The 13,059-nt window shown below is 35.1% G+C and overlaps 1 long non-coding RNA gene across 2 annotated transcripts in view; it reads right to left on the bottom strand.

The window, feature by feature from the left end:
* Positions 1-13,059, bottom strand: part of LOC129471585 (uncharacterized) — a 264,013-nt gene that overhangs the window by 225,792 nt on the left and 25,162 nt on the right. For both annotated transcript variants that reach the window (XR_010118626.1, XR_010118625.1), the window contains exon 2: positions 12,572-12,641. This is a non-coding gene — a long non-coding RNA (uncharacterized lncRNA). The remainder of the gene's footprint in view (positions 1-12,571; positions 12,642-13,059) is intronic.

The raw sequence follows: 13,059 nt of genomic DNA, 5'->3' as shown, positions 1-13,059 counted from the left end.
CACTGTGAGTGTAGCCCACAGATATGTTCCCTGAAGAGAAACCAAAGAGTTCAGCATAGCAAATGTTCACCTACAGGGACGAAACAAGCCCTAACCCACAGAATTAAGCTGTAGGTTGTAGAGGCCAGAGGAAAAGTTCACCTGGGTGCCAGTATTGAAGATCTGCTGAAGCAGATGGAAATGGGAGAATCAGAACAGAACTTCAACAGAGCTCCATCAGAGAAAGAATAAAATTCAGAGATCAACAAAGTCCCATTCAAACTTATGTTAAAAACGCAAAATGCTATTAATTGAATTTATTGTACATTTGGCTCCCAACAGATCACATTTTGGTCCTTAATCCTGTTAAAAGATAAACTTAGGCACATTACAAGTGTAACAAATTTGAGCGTTCAGCTATTCACGAATTGGGCAGCATCAGACTGCAAGTAATTCATCACTCTACTAAGAAGGAGAGAGGGGAAACATTATAAGGTCTTTACAGAACCAAGACAAAGAAAATATCTGACTGGCCAAAGAAGAAAGTCCGTAGTTAAAAGTTGGCAATTTCTGATTGGTTAAACTTAAGTTTCATTTTACTGTTTACATTGAATTCGGTTTTTGTTTACTTAAGTAGGAACCCAAGCCAGTGGAGCCATCTCAGCCTAATGACCTTCCAATTAATTATTTTAACAATACAGAATGCTACATATAATACCAATATAAAATGATAGCTATAAAATGCAGATGCTAAAATGTATTGAAGAGCAGTGATAGCTGATCATAACACATTTAGAATTCAGCAACTCGTAGGAGAATGTGTTACTTTACTTTCTCATTGGGTTGACTTCCTGTCCATTCAGTATCATCTTAGATGGAAAACTGAAAATTATTTCTTACTTGGTCTGACTCTCTTTCCACTTTCTTTTCTACCTTCTCCTCTTTCAGCTCCCAGGCTTCATCCTGCTTCAGCTCCCGTCATCCTGTGCTGTGGAATTCTTAAACCTCTTAGCTTGAGCCCTGCAATGATCTGATTTTTCACTCTGTTCTAGGAAGTCTCCATTCTTCATTGTGGAGCACAAATAAGTGTCTACTTTTGACTAAAAGAGATTGCCTCTCATAGCGAAACCTTGTTATGTTGTTACACAAAAAATCCTCTTCACTAGCCATGAGGAAGGACAAATATGAAGGCTGCCTCTTTCTGCAATAATAGCATGTAACACCCCACCCTACTTTGGCTACCCTTTGAATTTGCTACTTTGAATTTTTTCCACACACAGTGATCATGAGGCAAATACTTTAACTAGAATGACACAGTCAGATTAAAAAAAGAAAAAAGAGGACAATGGCACACATAGAACTGACCTTAAAGTTACTATGTCACCTACACCTTTAAGTACAATTTTAAAAAAAGTTCTGTCACCATTTTCACCAACTCTGTGACAGCTACTAAATACACCATAGGTATAAGATGAGAGAAAAGGGATAAAAGCCATAGCAATAACTTTTTCTTTTTTAAAAATATAATAATTGGGAGATATATAGATTAGTCTTCTGCATGCACATTTCTTTTAAGTATAACATTAATGAATATCTACATGTAAGTTACAATCCAAAAGCATTTTGGATTCTTCCTCCGGTACCTTCCCCAACTAGATTTCTAATTTAATTTATAGTTTAGTAATTATTACCTTCTTTTATGAAATTTCTGTCTTCACTGGTCAAGAAAAAAAATCAGAAACTAAAGATTTTGTACATAGAAATAGTGTAAGAGCTGTACCACATACTACTAAGAACTCTACTGGGATTATTACTTCAGTAGTGGGAGAAAAATAAAAACAAACCACTGCTATAATTTCTCTTTGAGTCCCCAATATTACATATTTTGTATTCAGGGACACTATCCAATTTATTCAATAGTTATAATTCATTGACTAAGAAGATAAAATCCACTAAAAATGAGTAAAAATTAATGTTAAAAACTGGTCAAGAAGTTTGACGGCCTCTCACTTTGGAAATTCCTTTTCTTTATGAGTGCTCAGTCTTAATATTATGTATTAACATGAAGGTAGAGAGCAATCAAATACAAATCTATTTCATGGCAGGACTACCAGTACAATAAAATTTAATGGCTATCTTTAAAGGTGTTAGTGTGAGTCATTCTGGAAAAAAAATGTTTCAATTTACTTTTCAAGCTTCTGCCTAAAAGACAGAGAGGAAAACTCACTCTGTCTTCAAAAATCAAGGAAAGTAGTTTAGTAGGCAGAGTACTTGTCATCTGACCCAAAAAAACCCTCATATTTTTACCAGAGTCAAGATAGAAAAAGATCAATTCAGTCTTTTAAAGAAGCAATGACTCATAAGGCCAATCACATCAGGACAGGGCCTGCTGTCCAAATTGCTTAGATTTTACAAGGTGCTATTAGGTATACTTAAAGTTGATTGGCCTATAAATTGGCAAAAAAAAAAAAAAAAAAAAAATCCCTTGTGGTATTTCAACAAAAGAAGATATTTCTGTGAGTTTTACGTGGCTCTCTCGGAGAGAGTGGTGAGGAAATTGCACTTCAGTTCTGTTTCTTCATTCTCTTTTCTACTAGTAGTTTTAGCTCTGTGAGTTTCCTTCTTCAACTAGAAAAAGATAATTGGATTTATCATTACTAGCTCTAATTTTTAAAAAGTCCTATAAAGCAAGGTCCTCTTTTCACTGTGACCACTGTTTAATTGATCTTTTCTATATACAACTGAATTTTTTTTTTTTGCTGAAGTGTATATGACATGTTTCTTCCACTCAGGTTAAATGTTCTGCTCTCCAGGATAAATGGGAAAATATAAGACTGGAATCAAGCATTAATCCTGAGTGTTTTAGGTATAATATAATTAAAATGTATATGTATCAAAAATATTAATAAAAGCTCACATTCTTGGAGATTAAATAATGTGTTTGGATGTGATTTGTAGTTGTTTGTTTAATAGAAAAATAAATTTATAGCTTACTTTTAGAGATTTTTAGGCAAATAGTATAAGACAGCAATATAAACTTCAGGCTTTGAAATAGAAAGACTGAGATTAGAATTTTACCATTATTAGCCTAAGTTTTTTCATTTGCAAAATAGAGATAATACAAACATTAGATTTGTTGAAATTGATGAACAAATGTAAATTGTAAACAATTGATGAAGTAACAAATGTAAAATGTAAAAAGATGAACATCAATTGTAAAAAGTTGATAGACTAGCAAAAGTAAAAAAAATGAACTAACATAGTGCTTTATGTGTAGGAGTTTCAATAAATACTATTATAATCAAAGCAAGCTGTCAGAGACTATCATTGTTTTTATCTGAACAGAGCAAAATATCAACTGCTAGAGCTCTCAGATTCTTCCAAGATCCGTCCTGTGCAATTTTCAGCAGTGTGCAACCCAGTCACAGGCTTCCTTTTTCACTGGACCTTAGAATCCATTCAGATCTCAACTTGCACAGGGCCACACACCCCCTGCAAAGATGCCTGAGCTAAATTTCTACTAGCCTCAGCAACCTTACACCAATGCTATCCTCGAGCATTGAACCGTTCTCTGGACACCTGCGGCGAAGGTACTTTTCAGCAGTTCTGATTGAAAATCATTTTCACATTTCCATTATTTCGGGATTTTGTCTGGTTATTATCTCAGTGCCCCTCCTATCATGGTATTCTTATTTTTCATGTTCTTGACTCAATTCCTTCCTTCCAAGTATTTCCATTGCACTGACTGAAAATGCATACATTTCTATTTTCCTTTTTACTACCATTTATCGATTTCCTGGAGTCTCATTTATATTTATTGAAATACATGAATCATGTTTCATAATTTATCTCACTTACATGGTATCATGCAACTTGGAAGTAGAGATCATAAACTAGTTTCTAAGGATTCTATCATCCTGAGAACTTTCCATTCCACCTAGATGACCTACTTGATAAAACGGCTTTACTATTTCTTGAAGTCTACTAACTCCATTCAACTTCACCCATGCCTGCACACAAACTGGAACCCAGATTTTCTTATTACCTTTTCCTAGCATTCTTTCTACTTCACAATGTTGCCTGTCTCCAAAAGTAGTGGCTGATTAAAGGAAACCATATATGTTAGGCAACTAGCTCTGTTTCTGGCATGTTAAACAGCAGCTGAAAATAAACTGTAGTCAACTTTTCCCTCCAGTCTCAATTTCAGTAGGTGAACATATTCCTCCACACAACCTTAAATTATATATTTAAATGATACTACTCAGAATGTCATATATCATGTAGGAAATTGTAAACTTGCCATTGCAAATAATAGACTATACTCAAAACAAAACAATTATTATCCATTCATGCATATCATGCTTATGTCTGTTTTTCTTTTGTGAAAGTAACTTCTTACTTTTCAAAATATGTGATTATGCAAAAGTTTCAAGCAAAACTTTCATATTTACCTTCAACAAATAGATCCTGTATTGAGTCATTCTGAGGGATTAAATAATGTTTGGATGTGATTTGTAGTTGTTTACTTCAATCGAAAAAATAATTTATAATGTTTACTTTTAGAATCAAAGTTAGAAATATCCTTTAAAGTTCATCTAGACACCTGCTCAGTGTTCTAAAACAGTGACAAGATGGTTTTTAAAATGAAGATCTGTACCAGTGACAATAGCCTGTTTCCTCCCAAAATCTTTCAGCGTAAGACTGCAAAGAGTATTAGTAGAAAGGAAAATATCTAATTTCTATTCTCTGATGTAACCTTCATCTTTATGTGAAGAGCACAAAAATGACTTAGTGTTGCCACGAGAGTGTTCCCATCATATCTCTCAAGGGATGATAAACATCAGTTGTACTCACCCCGAATTATATTATTTTTGGCTTCCTTCATAAATCAAAACTGAAACACTATTGATGTGGTATTATAAAAGAAAATATATAAACTAGGGAAAATATTAGCAAATTGGAAATTCTCAGCATATTGCAATATGTTTAAATGCCTCACTAGAGACTTACCTGGAATTCATGTTATTATGATTTGCTTTTATGTTCTCGTTTTCTATTTATCGCCTATTGATCAATTGACATTTCTCAGTCATTGAAAGGCCTTGCTCCTGCTCATGCTTGAAGCATGAGAAGAAAACAAACAGCAATTCACCATTCTTCTTGTTTTTCTACCTAATAGAAGGTAATGGGTTTTTCTAGAAAACTGGTTTTTGCTGGCTAACTTTCTACCTAAACGCCATGAGTTTTCTTTTAATCTTTAAGGCTCATGTAATTGTATATTCAGTAGGATAAAAAAAATTTGAATGCTTTTGATGGACTTCTAAGGACATGAACTCAGGGATATTATTGATGTTTTCATCTTTGCCATATCCCTGATTCCTTTGTACCTTGTACACGCTTTTGACATCTTTAATGACCACTAAAATCTCTTCAAATACAGTACATTAATTATATGTATATTCCAATACATTTGGTTTTTTTATGGCTATTGAAATACTGCATGTTGATGCGGGCAATAAAAGTCAAATGGACATTTTTTTCTCACGGTCTAATAATAGTGAAACAAGAAGTTACCACTACAGTTTTAATTGTTTAAAGTTTCAAACTGCATGCCTTACATTCCACTTAGGCAGTCAACATTTGTAGAAACTATTAAAGTCATTGTTATAGTGAATTTTTAACTTTGAATATATATAAAGAGAAATAAAACAACCAGTGAAAACACATACAAGGATAACTCTTGGCTGTCTTTCTGCCCTGTTCACATCTTCCTTAGCACCTAAGAAAGTAAAGTAAGCTATATGGGATTTGTGCCCCTGTAGGTAAAGCATGAAGAAAAATTCTCTCTCAGTCTCCAAGGGATAAAATCATGTTCGAGAGAAAATATATAAAAGTCTCTCTAATACCTCAAAGAAATTAAGCAAATTTTTCTTGCTTTTCTTCTCCTTTAGTTCAGATTTTTTGAAAGAAAACTTAATCAAACTACGAATTATACAGTGAAAAACAATTATGTTTTTCACTTAAATGATTTTAGCTACTACAAATTCATCATGTTACCTCTAGTGTGTATCACTGCACTGACATTCCCAGCAGATGGCAATGTTAAGACTTAACGTTATCGTTTGATTTATTATAGGTATGCATCTATATTGGAGAAATGATTGCTAAACAAACGAGGTATTTGTTAATAAAATTTATTTCATTCTCCCTTTTTTCTTTGTTTAATTTATACATGTTTATATCATTTTTTTAAATTAAGTTTGGCATTAACTTCAAAGAAAGTAATGGTTATTATTCAAAGAAAACCACTTAGTAATATCATTGTTACCAGTGGTTAGAAAAGCCTCTTTTGAAGTAACTGACTCTTGAAAGCCTTAGGAAGCACTTAATATAAAATAAGATTTATGTACAGTCCTGTAACACATAATAAAAACACAGGAGCTAATTAGAGATTGCTTATTAAGAATACCAGAAACAAGGAAATACGAAAAATTATCTGCAAGAACTATGTTCCCAAGACTTGAATACTATTAAGAAAGTGAAATTAAAAAAAAATTACTTATATAAAACAAAAGTGATAAAAAAAACATAAAAGAAAAACAAAGAGAATCGGTTAGTCAAGTCTTTTCTACCTTAAGTTTATTTCTCTGGCCAGCAGAAGAGTTCCCCTGCAAAATGATTATGATTTCTGTTTGTTTTGGTATTTAGTAAGCAACTGTTCCCAAGACAAGATTATGATTTACACCAGTACTTCTTAAAGTGTGGGTCTGCGGAATGGTGTTGCCCCACAAATTATGTGTTACAAGTCAGAAACAAAGTCAGTTATAAATTTAGAACAAGCAGTCATAGCAATTTGGCAGTGTAACTTTGTCTGTTGAATCTGAGAGAAAAAAAAACTAGGATTTATGTTTTGTATTTCTCCGTTTTATTCCATTTTTCTGGTAATTGATTTTTAAAGTATTTTACAAAAACATTAATCCAGAATGGATTGGAAAGAGGCAGCGGAAACTAGCCCTTTATATGGATGACTTTAAAATCACTGGTTTATCCCTTACACTGATATCTTTAGAATGATTACAGATTTTTCTTCCTTGCACAGTCATGCCTGTGAAGCAGGAGCTCATTCTTTTGGATGCCACAACTTTTCCTTTCCATTGATCCAATAACATTGGACAAAAAAGCAGTGAGGTTATATTTCATACTGAAGTCAAACAGCTGACAGTGAGATTTTTATACGTATTAGCCTATGTCATTTTCATTTCCTGGTCACTGAAAATCAAGCTTCCTTAATGTTAAGAATGGCCTGAAGTCACATTGAATTATAATGTGATATACCTGAGAAGTAACCATCTAGAAACACTTAGTAAGCCTCTACTCGATATTACACAATGTCTCAGTCTCCAAAATAAGTTAAAAACCATGTTTGGAACAAAGATAAATCCACTGGAAGCAATTATTATTATTATTTGAGACAGGGTCTCGCTCTGTCACCAAGGCTGGAGTGCAGTGGCACCATCTCTACTCACTGCAACCTCCACCTCCTGGGCTCAAGTGATCCTCATACCTCAGCCTCCTGAATAGCTGGGACTAGAGGCACGTGCCACCACACCTGGCTAATTTTTGAATTTATTTGTAGAGATGAGGTCTTACTATGTTGCCTAGGCTGGTCTGGAATTCCTGAGCTCAAGCCATCTGCCCACCTCACCTCCCAAAGTGCAGGAATTCCAGGTGTGAGCCACCACACTCAGCCTAGAAAAAATTAAACAATAGAGATGCCACAGTTAACTGCTAAGGTTTGTGCTGCACACTCTAAGTAGGAAGGGAATAGAGGGAAAAGGAAACCAAGTAATAACCCTAATTTACACGAATGTAAGTTAATAGATATGATGTCCAGCCTGATGGCTAGCACATGGCAGATACTCAGCACTATTTTTGTTTTGTTTGTTTTTAAAAAGGGCTTGATCAGGGCTCTCTTTGAAAGGATGAGTATAATTCATAGAGAAAAAAATGAAAATTCCATATAAAAGATTGTGCATTTGTAATGATGATCCTTATGATACTCTGAGCATTCATTCAGGGAAACAGAGAGGAACGAAGCTGGGAATGAAGACCGAGTTCCATAGATGATATTTTGTTTACTGTGATCTATAACCTCTGGTCTCCAAAAAAAAAATTCACAGCTACCTCTACGATTAAACTATTATGCTTATTCCAATATTCCCGTCTTTGCAACAAAACTATTCAGCTTGTGACATAGAATTAAGATACAGCAATGATTCCCATTCTCCTTGAATGGGAAAGGCTAATGATGTGTTGGGTTTTTTTTTTTTTTTTTTTTTTTCAAAAATAAAACGACTGATGTAAGTGATGACACAAGTAACCTAATCATTTGTTTCCTTCCAGTTAGTTTAACCAAAGTGGAAACTATGAAAGAGAACACAAATAGTAATCATTATTTCCTGTATTTCAGCCTTCCTCAGCTTCTGTCTGTACATTAGCAAAGTTCTAAGGGTTTCTAAACTTTCATCTTTTTCCTCGCTTTGTAATTTGAGCTTCATTGCTCCCTCTCTGCTGTGGAAGAAAACATATTCTATAATCTTTTTAAAAACCTGGTAAACGTATCATTCTATATGAAAACAATTTGAATAATAAAAAAAAGAGGTCTATTTTATTTCCATTTCTCCTTCCTTTTCGTTTCTGCGGTACAGATCATGCCTTTGTATCTGACTTATTTTCCTCAGGTAAACCTGGCCAGGCCTTGGCACCATAGAAGAGAGTTTCCTTTAAAAGCTGTCAGGCGTTTCCCTGACAAATATATGCTTGTAATTGGATCTCTCTGCTTTAGTAATAGTGATTCCAGATGGCTGCTTCTAGAGGAAGCAAGAATTTCCGGCTCCACAATGGCGTGGTAACAGAGCCCTTCCCCCAGCCGCTCTTAAGTCGAAGAACTGTGTGTTTTGAACTTCCTGATTGATCAAGTATTATAAGAAGAGTTCTGGTTTTACACAGGTTCCTTTGTGGGAGAACTGTAGTTGAAGCTCTTACTGCTGCAAAGATGCCCATGAGGAAAACACAAAGTGAACTTCTCTCTCAGCACCAGTTAACAACCAGTGATTGTTAACTGTTGGTCGCTTGTGCATCTATAGCAGAATATAAATAACGTTCATGAAGTTCAAGTCCTGAAGTTCAACACATGGTACTCTAAAGGATGTTAGGTAAAGTTATCAAATGCATAAACACATTAACAGCAAAGGAAGTGTGAGTTGGAGATTAAAGCTCAAGCATAAACTTGATACCAGTTCTTGTAATCTCCTAAACTATTGCATAGAAGACACTCTTTCCAATCCAATTTAAGTCTTGCAGAAAGCTTAGAAGGCCGGAAAAGCAAGTATTTTACATCTATTTTATAGATGATGAAACTGAGGCTGAAAATTCAGGCGATAGAGACAGGATAAATGTGCATCTGTATATTCCTATTTCAGGTCTCCTGCCTAAGCACTCCGCTGCCTCATTACATCAGCATCAGGGGAGGGATGAGCAGTGAAAAAAAAAGGTCCTGATAAAAATAATGATGAAAAAATAACAATAATAAAGCCACAGGTAGTTCTTTGTGCATTAAATTTGACGGTCTAAAACTTCCAGTTCTCTCCAAAGACCTATTCTTTTTTTTTTTTTTTGAGACAGAGTCTCGCTCTGTCGCCCAGGCTGGAGTGCAGTCGTGCGATCTCGGCTTACTGCAAGCTCCACCTCCCGGGTTCACGCCATTCTCCTGCCTCAGCCTCCGAGTAGCTGGGATTACAGGCACCCGCCACCACTCCTGGTTAATTTTTTGTATTTTTAGTAGAGACGGGGTTTCACCATGTTAGCCAGGATGGTCTTGATCTCCTGACCTCCCGAAGTGCTGGGATTACAGGCGTGAGCCACTGCTTCCGGCCGGAAAAACCCATCATCTTGGCCGGGCACGGTCCCTCAGGCCTGTAATCCCAGCACTTTGGAAGGCTATCGCAGGTGGATCACCCGAGGTCAGGAGTTGGACACCAGCCTGACCAACATGGTGAAACCCCGTCTCTATTAAAAATACAAAAATTCGCCAGGCATGATGGCACGAGCCAGTAATCCCAGCTACTTGCAAGGCTGAGGCAGGAGAATCACTTGAACCCGGGAAGTGGAGGTTGCAGTGAGCCAAGATCCCACCATTGCACTCCAGCCTGGGTGTCGCAGTAAGACTCTGTTTCAAAAAAAAAAAAAAAAAGAAAGAAAAAAAAAACCCCACCATCTTTTATGATTTACGACTATCTTAATTTGGTTCCTGCAAAAGCAGTCTCTTAGACAAGATTTTGGGTGTAAGTAGTTTATTTGAAAAAAGTACAATGACAGCGTACAGAAGTAAAGCACGGAAGAGAAGAGGACCAATAAAAAGTGCATCAATAAATGGAGTTGCCCATTGTCTGTGAGAAGTTCTGCATGGAGGGACCCTATGAAACAGTGTATAAAACAAAACATAATTTTCTCACTAAGGAGAGAGGAAGCTGGAATGTTATACACGAGCTCTTGTTTCTCATTGCCTCAAGGTTACTCATGGAGCATTAACTCCCTGGCATTTCTGGTTTGACTCCTCTGTACGGACCAAGCAGGCTCAAAGGATATACAAAACTTTTATGCAGAGAGAGATATAGAAAGCCATAGTGGATAGGGGAAGCTCCAAAGAGATAAGGGAATATGGACAGGGTACCAATAGCATTTGCTAAAATTACCTGGAAGGAAGTTGACATGAAAGGGTGCTTTGATGAATGTGAAATATATTACAACAGTGAGTCAGAGAAGTTGACTTTTCTGTTTCCTTAAATATTCGTTATGAGTGTGTGTGTGTGTGTGTCTGTGTGAAAGAGAGATGGTTAATTTCATGTGTCAACTTGACGGGGCTAAAGGTTGCCCAGATAGCTAGCAAAACATTATTTCTTGATGTGTCTGTGAGACTGTTTCTAGAATAGATTAACGTTTGAATCAGTAGATTAAGTAAAGAAGATTGCTTTCACCCATGAAGATGGGCATCACTTTATCGAGGGCCTCAGTAGAACAAAAAGATGGAGCAAGGGATAATTTGCTGTCTCTGATTGATCTAGGACATCTATCTTCTCCTGCCCTAGGACTTCCTGCTCCTTGTTCTTGGGCCTTTGGGTTTGAACTGGACTTATACCACTGACTCCCTGCTTAGACTAGAACTATATCACCATCTTTCCTGAGCCCCCAGCTTTCAGACAGCAGATCATTGGCCTTCTTAGCTTCCACAATCAAGTGAGCTAATCTTTCATAATAAATCTCTTTCTGTATGTGTTCATATATTCTATTGGTTTTGTTTGGTCTCTAGAGAACCCTGACTAATACAGCAAGTATTTGTGTGTGTGTGTGTGTGTGTGTATTACTTCCCTCAGTCAGATTTTATCCTACCACATCTTTTCAGTGCAGAGTTGTTTCAGTGGTCCAAAATTTTATTTATGAGAGGTAGAATTTTTTTTCTATGATCTGAAACTGTAATATTCTAAAAAATTATTGATGATCACCAGTGGAAAACGAGAATAATTTTATGAATAAACAATTCTCACAAAATAAATATAAATCAATAACAAACATAAAAAGATTAGTTTCATAAATAATCAAAAACTATGAAATTTATGAAAAAGTTACACCCTATTGAAATATGGTGAGATTAAAAATATATTTATAAGGAGTATTTTTTGATAACAAATTATGGTGTAATGTTGAATTTTTAAAAGATTCAAAATTATATATTTAATTTCATATGTGTGAATGTTTGTGTGTGTGTGTGTGTGTATGCCTGGAAGTAATTACACTTGAGAGTAGGTTATTTTAATTTTACTTCTGTGTTTATTTTCTACAATTGTATTTCTTACAATGACGATGTGTTATTTTTATACTCAGAAAAGTTTTTAAAATCAAAATCAGAAATTTACTATATATGTATAATTTCAAACATCCTTGCATCATCTTCAATTATTTTACCTTCCAGAAAATTACCAAAACCTTTTTCAACTTACATATGTTTCTAATCTGTATCCACTTTTTGAATAACATCATTTGAACAAGTTGTACTTGTGGGATTTGGCAAATAATCTATATTCATTGTTTGCCCTGCTCCATTTTTATGAAGTTAACTTTTACCTTTTCGGGCAACAAATTGTAATTGTTCAGCATTTCTCCTACAGAAGATTGTTTTATTTGTTATTGGACTTCTCCATAACTTTTAATTCATTTTTACAGATTTGTAATCACAAGTTAATATAGAATTACAGGCTTAGGCTCTCTAAAGCTTTATAAAATAATTGTTTCATTTATATATTCATTTGTTTACTTTTTCTCTCCAAGTTAGAATGAACTACCACCAATGTAATGTATTATCATTTCCATAAACATAAAATATCTTAATTTATTAAAACTGTACTTAATAAAATTAAGGAGGGTGGTATATATACTAGTATGTCAAATGCAATGGACTTGACAGTCAGGAATTCAGTTTCTAGCAAGAGCTGCATTAACTCAAATGAACAGGATCAGTAGATATCTAATCACTTACCTGTTAATGTGGTCCTATACAATGCACTCAAAGCAAATGTTTTCCTCAGTGCTTCTAACTTCAAGGACATCTAGGAGACAAAGTAGAATTTTCCATAAATTATGTAGGTTACATAGCATGGCCCTATCAACTTGTAAAATGTTTAGAATTCATGAAATATATAAATGCTACCATATTAGACAGGTCATGGCCATGAGTGCTCACCACAGCCTCAGATTTATTCTGGTAAAAGCAATAGCAGATCATTCTTTACATACAGCTACCATCATTATGATATCCACTGAATGGCATTGAGGCGAGGGCCTAAGTTATAAATAGCTGTTTGTATGTGCTGGCATAATTACTACCAAAATGATGATTAACAGATTAAAACATTTCTACTCTTATATCCTTAGAATTAGATACACTCATATACAGTACAGGCACAGGTACAGGCATATGAATATCATAAAACTGAAAAATACCCAGGAAGAGGGTAGGTAGATGCT

Source organism: Symphalangus syndactylus, chromosome 21, assembly GCF_028878055.3.
Source record: "Symphalangus syndactylus isolate Jambi chromosome 21, NHGRI_mSymSyn1-v2.1_pri, whole genome shotgun sequence".
Lineage (NCBI taxonomy): Eukaryota > Metazoa > Chordata > Mammalia > Primates > Hylobatidae > Symphalangus > Symphalangus syndactylus.
Note: the sequence above shows the minus strand (reverse complement) of the source record. Positions and strands in the feature narration are given on the sequence as shown.